The sequence below is a fragment of the Notechis scutatus genome, chromosome 2 (assembly GCF_049901735.1).
Source record: "Notechis scutatus isolate UNSWTSFEM ecotype Mainland chromosome 2, rNotScu1.2, whole genome shotgun sequence".
Lineage (NCBI taxonomy): Eukaryota > Metazoa > Chordata > Lepidosauria > Squamata > Elapidae > Notechis > Notechis scutatus.
In genome coordinates, this window is record NC_142010.1 from 123,561,155 (window position 1) to 123,573,548 (window position 12,394).

Here is a 12,394-nt window from a genome sequence, read left to right on the forward strand (position 1 = left end):
ATGGTACAGTTTTTTTCTCCAACATTTTCTCCCCACCCCTACCTAATCACTGAATCCTTTACTTCAAATGTACAATAAACCCCTTTTTTAAAAAAAGTAGGCATACAAACAATCTAGGAGTGCATTTGTTCATGCATCTTCAGTAGATAGTTCAGTAGTAGCGTGTCTGAATGGATAAACATAGATATTACTAAGTTGATTGGAAGAATAAGTAGTCACCCTTAATTATTTATGTATTAATTAATGTATTTATTTGTTACATTTATTTGCTGCCCATCTCACCAGGTAGACAGCCAATCTAGACAGCTTATAACAATAAGAGGAAAAAATATCAAAAATGTAACAATAACAATACAATAAAAATAAACACTATAAAACATATTTTATTTTTATATATTTTATTTTTATATTTATATAAAATATGAAATTAAAAGGATAGGTGGAGGGGAACCAGGAAGGTAAGGTATAGCACTGAGCCCCTTTAAAATTGCAACTGATCTCTTCTCTATTTTTATAAACACTTTTTAAATTTACCCTTCAAAATGGCTTTAATGCTGATATATACAGGTAGTCCTTGACTTACAACAGTTCATTTATTGACAATTCAAAGTTAAAACAGCACTAAAAAAAAGTGACTTATAACCGTTTTTCACAGTTATGGCTCTGAAAGTAATAAATATCCTCATGATCGTATGATCAAAATTAGGATGCTTGGCAACTGCTTCATATTTATGATGGTGGCAGTATCCCAGGGTCATTTGATCAACTTTTGCGAACTTCGGATGAACAAAGTCAATGGGGAAGTCAGATTCACTTAACAACCAGGTTCCGAACTTATCAATTGCATTGATTCACTTAACAACAGCAGCAAGAAAAGTCATAAAATGGGATAAAACTCAACAAATGTCTCACTTAGCAACATAAATTTTGGCCTCAATTACGATCATAAATCAAGGACTACCTGTAATGTCCATCAATTTTGCTGTAAGATTATATATCTTAAATTATATTATTTATAATTTCTTAACTCCACTTTCAACTATAGTGCTGGCACGATGAAGCACAATTAAGACCTGACTGTGCAAGCTTATCCGTATATGTGGTTCAAGGCATGACACCACTGGTTTCCTGTAGATGGACTGTGCATCTCTTTGGAAGTCCAGAGTGGTCTTTAGCAGTCCATTTGATTTGAGCCCAAAACGCAAAGTCATAATTATCCGCATTGTCCATATGAGAAAAGAAATGTTTGACTCAAAGGAAAAATAGCTCCTGTACAGATCCCTGGAATTGACCACCTGAGCTTAAATCCTGCTCAGGAAAGAGCTGAACCTCACTCAAGTTGCAACAAAAGCTACTGCCTTCCTGCACAGTTGACATATTGTGCTATTTTGGAAAAACTCAGTCTCGCCAGAGCTTTATCTCAAATTACTTTGATGTTGTGGGGGAGGAGACTTTTCCATTAGCTTTTTATTCTTCCTTTCCTGCTTTTGGAGATAAAACTACTGAACTGTTCGTTCAATTCAGAAGTCACACAAAGCTTTAACATAGTTTACACTTTAAAAAACTGTGGTTGGCACAAAAGAGAATTCCTCCAAGTGGTGGGATTCAAATAATTTAACAACCGGTTCACCTAGGGTCAGGTTGGCTGTTGTAGGAGGCGTGGCCCAACCTGACCCTGGGTGAACCGGTTGTTAAATTAAATTAAATTAAAGGGTTTCTGATGAATGATTTCTCTTCAAAAAGGGACGTCAAGAAGAGAAGGAACAGAAAAATAATTTATATGGGGTTAGGAACTTCATCGTTTTGCTGTACTACCTGAAAGGTTATATCGAAAGAATGTTCTGTCCAAAAGTTTAGACCAGTTCCCTAGTGCACATATATGAACAAACCAGTGTTTCTCCAGTTGTCCTTGGATAACACATTCATTCTTGAAAAACTACATTTATTTTTAGTGGAAGGCAAAAATTCCCCAAAAAATCATAAGGGATTTATTCATTTCTTAAGTTACTTGGAAGAGGAACAATTTCTAATATTATATAAAATTGGCTCTTGCTACTGGGTTTTGCACAGCTTCATAAAGTCTGAGCAATAAGGTTGCGTTTTCAAAGTCTTTTCATAGTCTGACCCCTACCGATGATATTTGGACAGTGGATGGAAAAACACTATTTGTTCATTTAAATGATTTATAACTAGCCTTTCTTTTGTGATTTCCAGCAGTATGAAAACAAAATAACATCAAAACACTCAGCTGAAGCTTTGTCATGTTGCCTTTAGATTGTGCAGTAGGTTTCAGTGTATAAATTATATTTATAGATGTATTTGTGATTTTAAAAACCATACTGGGAATCTATTTGAAGGGTTGGGCAAAGATTGCCAAAGTAAAAAATAGCATCCCTGAATAAAACACATGCACTTTCATATAATTTTTCTTTCTGTCAATTATATTTTAAAAAAAATGTACTCAGGGGTGTTCTGAGTTTTCTATAATGGGTGGGGCTGTTATATAGATTTTCTAAATGGACCAGCTTTAACATAGTTTACACTTTAAAAAACTGTGATTGGCACAAAAGAGAATTCCTCCAAGTGGTGGGATTCAAATAATTTAACAACCGGTTCACCTAGGGTCAGGTTGGCTGTTGTAGGAGGCGTGGCCCAACCTGACCCTGGGTGAACTGGTTGTTAAATTATTTGAATTCCTGGGTGAACCAGTTGTTAAACTCCCCACCACCACTGTCAAAGTGGATCCTGGGCATTGCGGTGCAATGGTGGAATGGGCAATGGAGCAGCCAGTTCAAGGGAAGGAGGAAGAGCAGGGAGAACAAAGAGAGAAAGCAGCCTTTTTCTTTCTTTGTGCCAACTGCTCCGTTGCCCATTTCTCCATTGCAGCACAGTGCCCAGGATTCACTTTGATAGTGTGTGTGGGGGTTAATTTAACAAACCGGCTGGATCCCACTGTGCAAACCGGCTGGATCCCATCACTGATTCCTCCCATATACTCCACTGCCTTTCCAGGTCAACAAGATGGTGCAGATTGAAAACACCAACAGTAGGATACAGTGGTACCTCAGTAGTCATTGTTAATTGGTTCTGGGAAGCACCAAAAATGATGGACACCAAACACATTTTTCCCATAAGGAATAATATAGTGGTGAGTCACAAGGCAGATGACATCAACAAGTTCTAGCTTGTGCATTGAGTACCAAACAATGAATACCAGAACAAAATTTTCATGTCAAAACATGTTGAGTACCAAATCTGATGAGTTTCAAAGTAAACTGTACTACTGTACTAGCACTCATCTGTGTTCTTCTGATTCTCATAGGAGCAAATTCCAGGATTAGAAGTTAGATAGCTTTCTTCTCCCTTTTTTCATAAGGCACAGTTATGGATGAAAATGGATTCTAAATAATTAAGTCCTTGGGGAAAGAAAAATCACTCCTAAACTTCTCAGACTGCACACTTAATTTGTAGCCCTAATTATAATATTGCTCTAAAGCACAACTAAAGGAATATGAGGAAGCAACAAAAAGAAAGTAACCAATACATTCTTGCTAGCTTACTAAGCTTCCTTCTTGCTAGGTTTCTAAGAATGTTCCTCTGCTATAGGAGTCAACTATAAAATCACAACAGTACTACTGAGCTATATTAGATGGTTAGATGTAAATGGCATGTCAAAGGACTTAGATCAGTGGGGTCCTTGGTACTCTCTGAGCTTGGTTGTTTTCTTGCAGATGTTTGATTATCCTACCAGGTAACATCCTCAGTGCTAGAAGGGAGTGGGGTATCCTATCCATCTTTACTTCTGAATGAATTGCACTTCATCAGATAGAACTGTTCAAGGGCCCTCCTGAACTCTCAGCTTCTTAATGAGGAACAAGTGGCAGCTGTAGCCAGGAAAGCTTTGCATAGATTCTTCCTGTGCATCAATAGTTCTTATTTGTTGGAGCAATCATCCACACCGTGGGAACTTTGTGGATTTTTGTCATGAGTTCTCTGTGGGGCTGTCCTTGAAGGCCCCTTGGAATCTTCAGTTGGTCCAGAATGTGGCAATATGTGCAGTTATGGGCATGCCACAATATATTCCACACCTCCACTTTGTGAGTCACATTGGTTAACTGTTGCCTTACAGTTACAATGCCTGTAAGCCTATATGACCTCTCTGCTGTGTGAGCTGTGCACAGTGCAGTGTGATCTTCTTGGAGCAATTCCTGATTATGTAAAGCCTTTTCTTTGCATTGTGCTTGGTTACCTAATGGACTGTTGGTCTCCTGTAGCTTCTTCCCATCAGCTGTTGGCATTGTTCATTGTCAGGTTTAATATATTCCAATATATATTTTTTGATTTGGGTTTTTTTGTTTGTTTATTTTGTCCTTTAACATTTTTAAGTAATTCCTTATATTGGAGCTCCCTCTTCTGGTTAGAAGTATAAATAGTCAATATTATATAATTTTTTTTCCTCTGAACACCGGGGGCTCTTTAAGTTGTGAAATATGTTCCTGCCACAGTACATGCCATCAACAAGTAAATGTCAAGTATGTAAAACATAGTGCAGATCCAGTTTAATAAAAAAAGTAAAATCCAAATTAGAATGTTTTAACCATAATAAAGCACAATAAACCTACTTCAACTTATAAGTGTGTTTTTGATGCCCTCTTAAAACTAAATGCAATTAGATTTTATGGTTATTTAAAATGAACTATAAAAAGGCATATTCTTCATATCAACTTTTCTTGTCAAGCCTAAAATCCAGCAAAACGCTGTCTCTTTGATATACATAACATATCCAATATATCCTTTGTGAAATTATAAAGAGATGCAATTTCCACTATCCAGATTTTCTTATCAACAGTTGTTAAGTCGGGAGTGTTATGTGGCAGATGCTTGTCTGTTTAAATTCTAAAGTACCAGAGCAATTTAGCTTCTTCATTTTCTGTGACTTTCTCTATTTTATGATCTCACCTGTTCTTGTTTGCAGGCAAACAATGCACCATTATTGCTACTTTGTTATGCCATTGTTTATAGCCAGCTTGTGCAATCTTCTTGCAGCAGCTTACAAGGTGGTCCACTGTTTCATTTGCTGTCTGTTACTGTCTTCTCAATTCTGGCTTTGTATACATTTATTCTTAAGGCCTGGTCTTGTGCAGCCAGAAATAGCCCCTCTATCCCTATCTTCAACTTTCCTACTCTTAGCCATTGCCAGGGCTTGTTGTTATCTTTCTTTGTCTGCTATTTTTTATGTACTGATCATGTAATACTTTGCCTTGCCATGTCTCTTTTCTATTCTTAATCTGGTCTTTCTTGTAGCAATAGCACTTAGACTTATATACTGCTTTACAGTGCTTTTCAGCCTTCTCTAAGCGGTTTACAGAGTCAGCCTATTGCCCCCAACAATCTTGGTCCTCATTTTACCCACCTCGGAAGGATGGAAGGCTGAGTCAACCTTGAGCCTGGTGGGATTTGAACTGCCAAATTGCAGGCAGCCAGCAGGCAGCAGAATTAGCCTGTAGCACTACACTCTAACCACTGCATTGGCCTTATAGGCCAGTTTGGTCTCTCCAAGAAACCTTCATGGTGTACCAGCTTCCATGCATCTCCTTCACAGGACTTCAGCTATCTTTCTAATGCCTCTTTTTCTTCTTCAACTGTCTGATTTACTTGCAATATTCCATGCCCACTAATGCTCTTTGTTAAGTGGACTCTGTCAACGTCACTGTGTGGATGAAGCACATGATTCATTTTTATTATTTTTCTCCTCACGCTTCTCACTATCTTAGTTCAAAACCTCAATCACTGCACTGTGCTGGCTCGTCATTTAAAAAGCAAGGATCGCTCAAGTGTTTTGCATATTCTGTCTCAAAAGAGTGAAACAACTTTGTAAAAAAAAAAATTATTGGACCTCCTGTATATTTCAGAGAGGAAAGTCTTTTTGCGTTTGATTAGTATATCTCAGGAATACTCAGACTTATGACTTCATTTCTTTACTCTATACTTACCATAGAAGGCATGTACAGTGATATTATTTTATCCTCAACAGTCATGTGTAATAATTTAGGATGAAAGATCAAAAATGTGACCCAAAGTCCATTGGTATATGACCCCAGAGAAATTATCTAAGATGTATAAATGTTGAAAATGATTATTAACCTGAAGAATCATTTTACCATGCAGGGTGGGCTTGAGAAAAAACAACAAAATATTGAATACAATACATATGATAGAAAGAATTTTAAATATTAATATTCAGATGAAACTAGAGTTTTTTATTGGGACTTATGGATAGCCAATTAGAAAATACTAGAAAAGAAAAGTCATAACTAAAGGACTACCTGTAGTGAATTGGGGGGATTATATTGAATGCATCTAAAACTTCCTACAGCTAAGACATTTTTTCCTTACTCTTGCTTCCATTTGTTACATGCTAATAGCCAATATATTTGCATTTTATTTGATATGTACAGCTAATTCCCAGGTTACGAGTGTTCCTTTAGCGAACGTTCGAACTTACACAATAAGCGCCCCCTACCAATCTTGCAGCACCACGGCAGTTATTAACCCTTACAAACAACCACAAAGGCTCTGCAACATTCATCCTGCACGTTGCTGATTGAAATGGAGCTTCTGAGGGGCGGAGCTGGCCCTCCGAGCTCCATTCAGCCCTCCACAGGCCTCCCCTGGCTCGTTACAGGCCAAATGGTGTTTCCAGGGGCTGGGAGAGGCCTGCGATGGACTGAACGGTGCGTTAGAGGACCGGATTCGCCCCTCAGAAGCTCCATTTCAGCCAGCAACTTGCTGGGCAAGGCCTGCGGAGGCCTGAATGGAACTGCAGAGGGTCGCATGTGACTGAGAGGCTGGAGAGGAGACTGCTTGCTAGATCTTCACAAAGTTAATGACCTGGCACAGCAGGTTGGGAGAGGAAACCAATTGTGGGTATTTCAGTGGGTTGGGGAGGCCTTGGGTGGTCCTAGGTAGGTGGCCTGTTCCATCAGTAGGCCCCCCATGGCCTTTCCTATCCTGAAATACCTCATGTTCACTTAAAGAACCTCACATTCGATTAGTGAATATGCGGGTAAAAGGATGCAGTGATCCCGTTCAAGATATGAATAATCCCATGAATCCTTGGGTTACGAATGGAATGGGCAGACTCCATTACATTCATAACTCGAAGACTGCCTGTACTGTATGTACCTAAATTTACTTTAACATAAGACCTGAGAGGTCACAAATTTGTCATTCTTTTATTTGTCATTATTTGCTGGAGATTAATTTTGTGGTCCTTGCACAATCTTAATTAGTGTCTATTCATTTTTTATGTATCCCCCACCTGGCTGAATGGAGTCCGTCATACCTTTGAAATCTACCTCAGAAGGCAAAACATTTCAAATTTATTGACAGATATCTGGCCTTTTATGGCATGAAGTAGGACATTTGATTCACAGCTATCCTTTCAATGCAAACACAACATTTGTTTGCTGCCAATTCATCCAGATGTCAAATTAGGGCAGTATATTAAAATCCTCCTTTGTTTTTTCTTCAAGTTACTGAGTTCAAGCTGTGGTTTGGTTTTATACCATGTCGTGTTTGGCTACACTGGGCATGCCCATTTCTTATTTTATGGATGTGGGGTTAGAGGGTTGGCAAGTGGACAAGAAATACTGAGGAGATTCTCAGAAATCCAAGGGGGGAATTTCTCATTGGGTAGGGAAAGGATGACTTTGCATCGAGATCATGATGAATGCGTCAGAAACTTTCAAGGCCAATAACCTACAATTAAACACTTCTATCTCAGCCAGTGTCAGACCTGCCTCAGCTTGAACCTCTAAGTAAGAACGATCCTTAACTCCATTTATCGAGAAAGGTATAGTTTACTAGTGAATTACAATAATGCATAGCCAGAACTGAGAATCATGCATCAAAACCCCCAAGTCTAACTTTTCCCTACCTTAGTCGCCCCACCATTACTGGACTCTCAATCAAATTCAAACAAGATGTTTTCAGAAAGGTCACTTCAGGTGTTGGTTTGTAGCTGCTTGTCCTTGAAGCTCATCTTGGAGAGATACTGTGAACTTTCATTTTCCTCAAAGCATCCCCCTCCCATCCAGCTCCCCTTGGGTTCATGGCAGCTCAAACTGCAAAGCACAAGTGTGAGGTGGCAGCTGACAGGGGTGCTCTCCCCCTAGCCAAAATATATACCCTGCTGCTTATATTACTTAATTGTCACTATTCTTTTTCACATCTCCTTTTCTTAGATTTTAATGCAATCCTCCACCTCTCTCTCTCTTACTTGGCCAATCCATGTACTATGGCTGTAACAGAGCAGATCAAGCTTATTTTGATATAATGCTCTGCACCAACAGATCTGGCTATCCATTGACTCACTGTTCCATTTTCACACTCATCCAAAGCATTGTTTAGTGCCAAGGTTCTTTACCATGGTCAAACACATGATTTCCATTAGCAGTGGAAAGTGTGTGGACAGTGAATAGGAGCATAGTGTCATTTAAAACGTGGGCAGCAATGGGAATACACTTTAATTTCATGATGTCAAAGGTTTTTATAGCCTGTTGGTTTTCCTGGATTTGATTCTTCAATATACAGCATAAACATAAATGCTGCAATCTATTCTCTGAAATGTTAAGAACATCAACACTGAGGGAAATAACTTCCACAATGGGATAGGTCATGCTAGAACAGCCAAAGACAACAGCAGATTAACATTGCTTTTGAGGTTGATGTGAACATTCAACTGGCCTGGATGCAGAGTTTCGGTCTCCATGTGCCTCAATTTTTATTTTTATTTTTTATGGGAAGGCTATTTTTGTTAGAGGAAGAAGAGTAACAAAAGACAAACAGAAGGGGGGAAGTATAAGGTGTTGTCAAGAGATGAAAAAGAACAGGGGGAAATTAGACTTCTCACGAAGAGATGGGCGGCAAATAAATTAGTCATTCAACAAATTATCAAATATCATGAAGTTCACAAGATACCACTTTGCCTAGCTTTCATCACCTTTGAAAAATTGACTCTGTTAAATTGAGCATTATATTTAATGTCCTACTGTCAGGTCTAAAAACCAAGAATGACATATGGCGACAAGCTGAGTTCTTCACATCCATAGATAAAATCTTGTCAGATTAAAGGCTAGACTACCTGCGTCTGAATCTACAATATCCTTTGTGAACTACTAGGGAGGTACTGTCTTTGTCCTCTTTCTCTCACACATAACATCTGGACTGAGTTGCCTCTTACTCCTCTGGAATGCAGCCCCTTCCTCTTGGGAATCCCCCTTCTCAACTGCAGTTCATCACACCTGCAGAGACAAGATATGGAGGAATCTTGCAGCAGCATCTTGAAATACAGAGAGAGACAGACAGACAGACAGACAGACAGACAGACAGACAGACAGACGTTTGACAAGATGATCCAAGTCTGGAGGAAAGATTCAAACGAGAGAATTAATTGAAAGAGAGATTAAAGTAAATGGTAATACCTTAAACAGTAAAATGACAGGAAAATAAATGTATAGACTTAACAAACAGATAGAAATATGTGATATGTGGAATCAGTGTTGGATAACAATCCTCAACTGGATATTAATTGACCTTAAAACATCCAGAAAACGCCCAAAGAAATTCTGAATAGATGATGTAAACTCAGTTAACACATATTAAATGGAATTGAGTTGTAGAGTGTTGAAACAGCTGGAAAGCAACTGAAGAGTCTTCTTGCCCTTCATATAAGGTTTCCTATTTGAGTGGGAGATTGGATTAGAAGACCTTCAAGGTCCCTTCCAACTCTGTTATGCTATAATGTGATGATGATGATTGATCCATCAAGAGAAAGAGAAAGATAGTTTTACTGGGTGAAAGTGGTTGTCAGATGAATTTCCTAATAAAGAGTATTGCACAGAAAAATCAGTACATGTAAAAAGACTGGTGTGATGTGAAGAAGCTGGATGAGAAACTGGGAAGTTATGGGTAGTACTGGATTTAGATTTGTAAGGCCCCTTCAAAATACAAGAAGAAATGCAGAAGTGGCCATCGACATACCAACATATGATTCCAGGCCTCTACACATCACATGTTTAATAGAGCCACTTAATCCCTTGAAAAGAGTTTTAATGGAATTAATCTTAAAAGATGGTACTACAGTAAGTTCAGAATTGAAGAAATTTTGCTTTCCTTAGGTTTCAGGATCAGAGGGCATTGCAAACTGATTTCATGAAATATCTACAGCCTCGAACATATCTTCTTTTCAGCTTCAAATCATTTTACAAACATTCATTATGTTTGCAAAGATGGAAATACATTGGCAAAATAATTAGTATTTATCCTACATGCTGAGATGCTGTCTGAGAATGAAAAAGAAAAGACTGTTTAGCATAAGACATACATCTTTTACAAATGAAGCAATAAAAATGGGAAATAAATCCTGACAGTATCATCGTATTTGAACCTATTAAATATAATATGTGCAGAGTATTGAGCTTTGCATGCAATATATGCTAATGTTTTTAAATACCGAATATCAAAATGAATTGTTCCTCTCTTGCAGATTTCTACAACTACCCAGCCTTAGAATCCAAGCCCTACCAAAACTGACAAAGTGATCCATGGTTGATCTATAATTTTTACTGCACACTTGTATACAGTATTCATGCTATAACCAGATTTTAAATGCAAATATGCAAATCTAAAAACAGCCACAAGAGTTCCCACTTTCCCCCATATTTATAGCATTATATTGTGGTTTATGGCTTATTAAATCTTTATATTAAACCAATACTGTAGGCTCTACTGTGTTATGAGACTTTAAAAGAGCAAAGCAACCTGAAACAGCAGGGCACCTTTTCATAGGGACTGCATCACTATACCATGACTTATGAAGTACAGTTTGATAAATGCAGTTGGTGAAACACAGGTGTGCTTTCATATGTCCTTTATTTGTTAGGAAATTTTAAATCACACTGGGCATATCAAAAATTGTTGCATTATAATCAGAGGTGGTATTCAGCAAGTTCTGACCAGTTCTGGAGAACCGGTAGCGGAAATTTTGAATACCACCTCTGACTGGCCCCACCTCCCGAGTCCCAGCTGATCAGCTGGGTCTTCTTTTGTTGCCCTGCACAGGAGAATGGAGCTGTAAAGCAGGTTAGTGGGGTGGGGAGGGAATGGGGATTTTGCAACATCCTTCCCCTGGAGTGGGATGGGAAAGAAGATTTTGCAGTATCCTTCCCCTGCCATGCCCACCAAGCCACGGCCACCAAACTACACCACGGCTACCAAGCCACGCCAACAGAACTGGTAGTAAAAATTTTTGAATCCCACCACTGATTATAATGCCAGTGTATTTTGAGCTTTGTTCCTTAGCATAGCTCCACCAAATAGCCATTAGGTTCCTAAAATAATAAATAAAATAAAATCTTGGCATAAGGGAGAAACTATTCCAGAATACCTCTCACTCAAGATATCATGTTCTCTGGTCTGTGTCACTGTTGGGTGGAAAGGTTGTTACTTTCAAGAAAAGAATTGTACTTTTCTACCACAATGAAGCCAACTTGATTAGAATTTAAAGAGTATCTTTTTATATGCTATTCCTAGTTCTAGAGAGAAGATACATGGGTGGAATCATGGCCCACCAAGACTGCAAACAACTTTATGCTTATTAAGAAATTTGAAAGGTGGATAGAGCACAAATCAATACTCTACTCATGGTTGTTGGTGTGAACAAGTGATGATATATCTATTATATCATTGTTGTACCAATGATGCAAATTATATATTTCACATAATTTGAGCAATGACGACATATTTTCCATCATCATGGTTTCTAGGTGAACATTTGTAAATTTACCCTCATAATTATCTAAGAATTTCCATTTTTGCTTCTCAGAGTCACATATTACGCTTGTGGGGCTTTCCAACCTATTGTTCCTTTGATCATGACAAGCAGAAATGCACCCCATGCCAATAGCATCCCTACTAACCTCAGTAACAATATAGCTTTGAAAATTTCCTTCATTCTGGGAAAAGTTTCAGATAGATATTAGTGTACAGAATGTTACTACCCACCAAAAACCTACCAGCTGTTTATTCTACAGCATCTAGTAATATAATTTCACTAATATTGGCCATATTAATCAGTATTATTCACATCTTACAGAGAAGACATTCTGGAGCTCTACACCACTTTTGCAAGGTCACGTGTCAATGCAAGTTGATATAGTTAGTATAATATTGTGTATACAGCTGAGTAAAGCAGATGTACATTTGGCTTGTCAGACATGTTGAAAGAGAATGTATAGCATATATTTAGATACCTCAAACTGGAATATAAACAAAAAAAATGGCACTAAGAGATAAACTATATTCAGAAATGGCTTTTCAGTAGTAAGAGGTT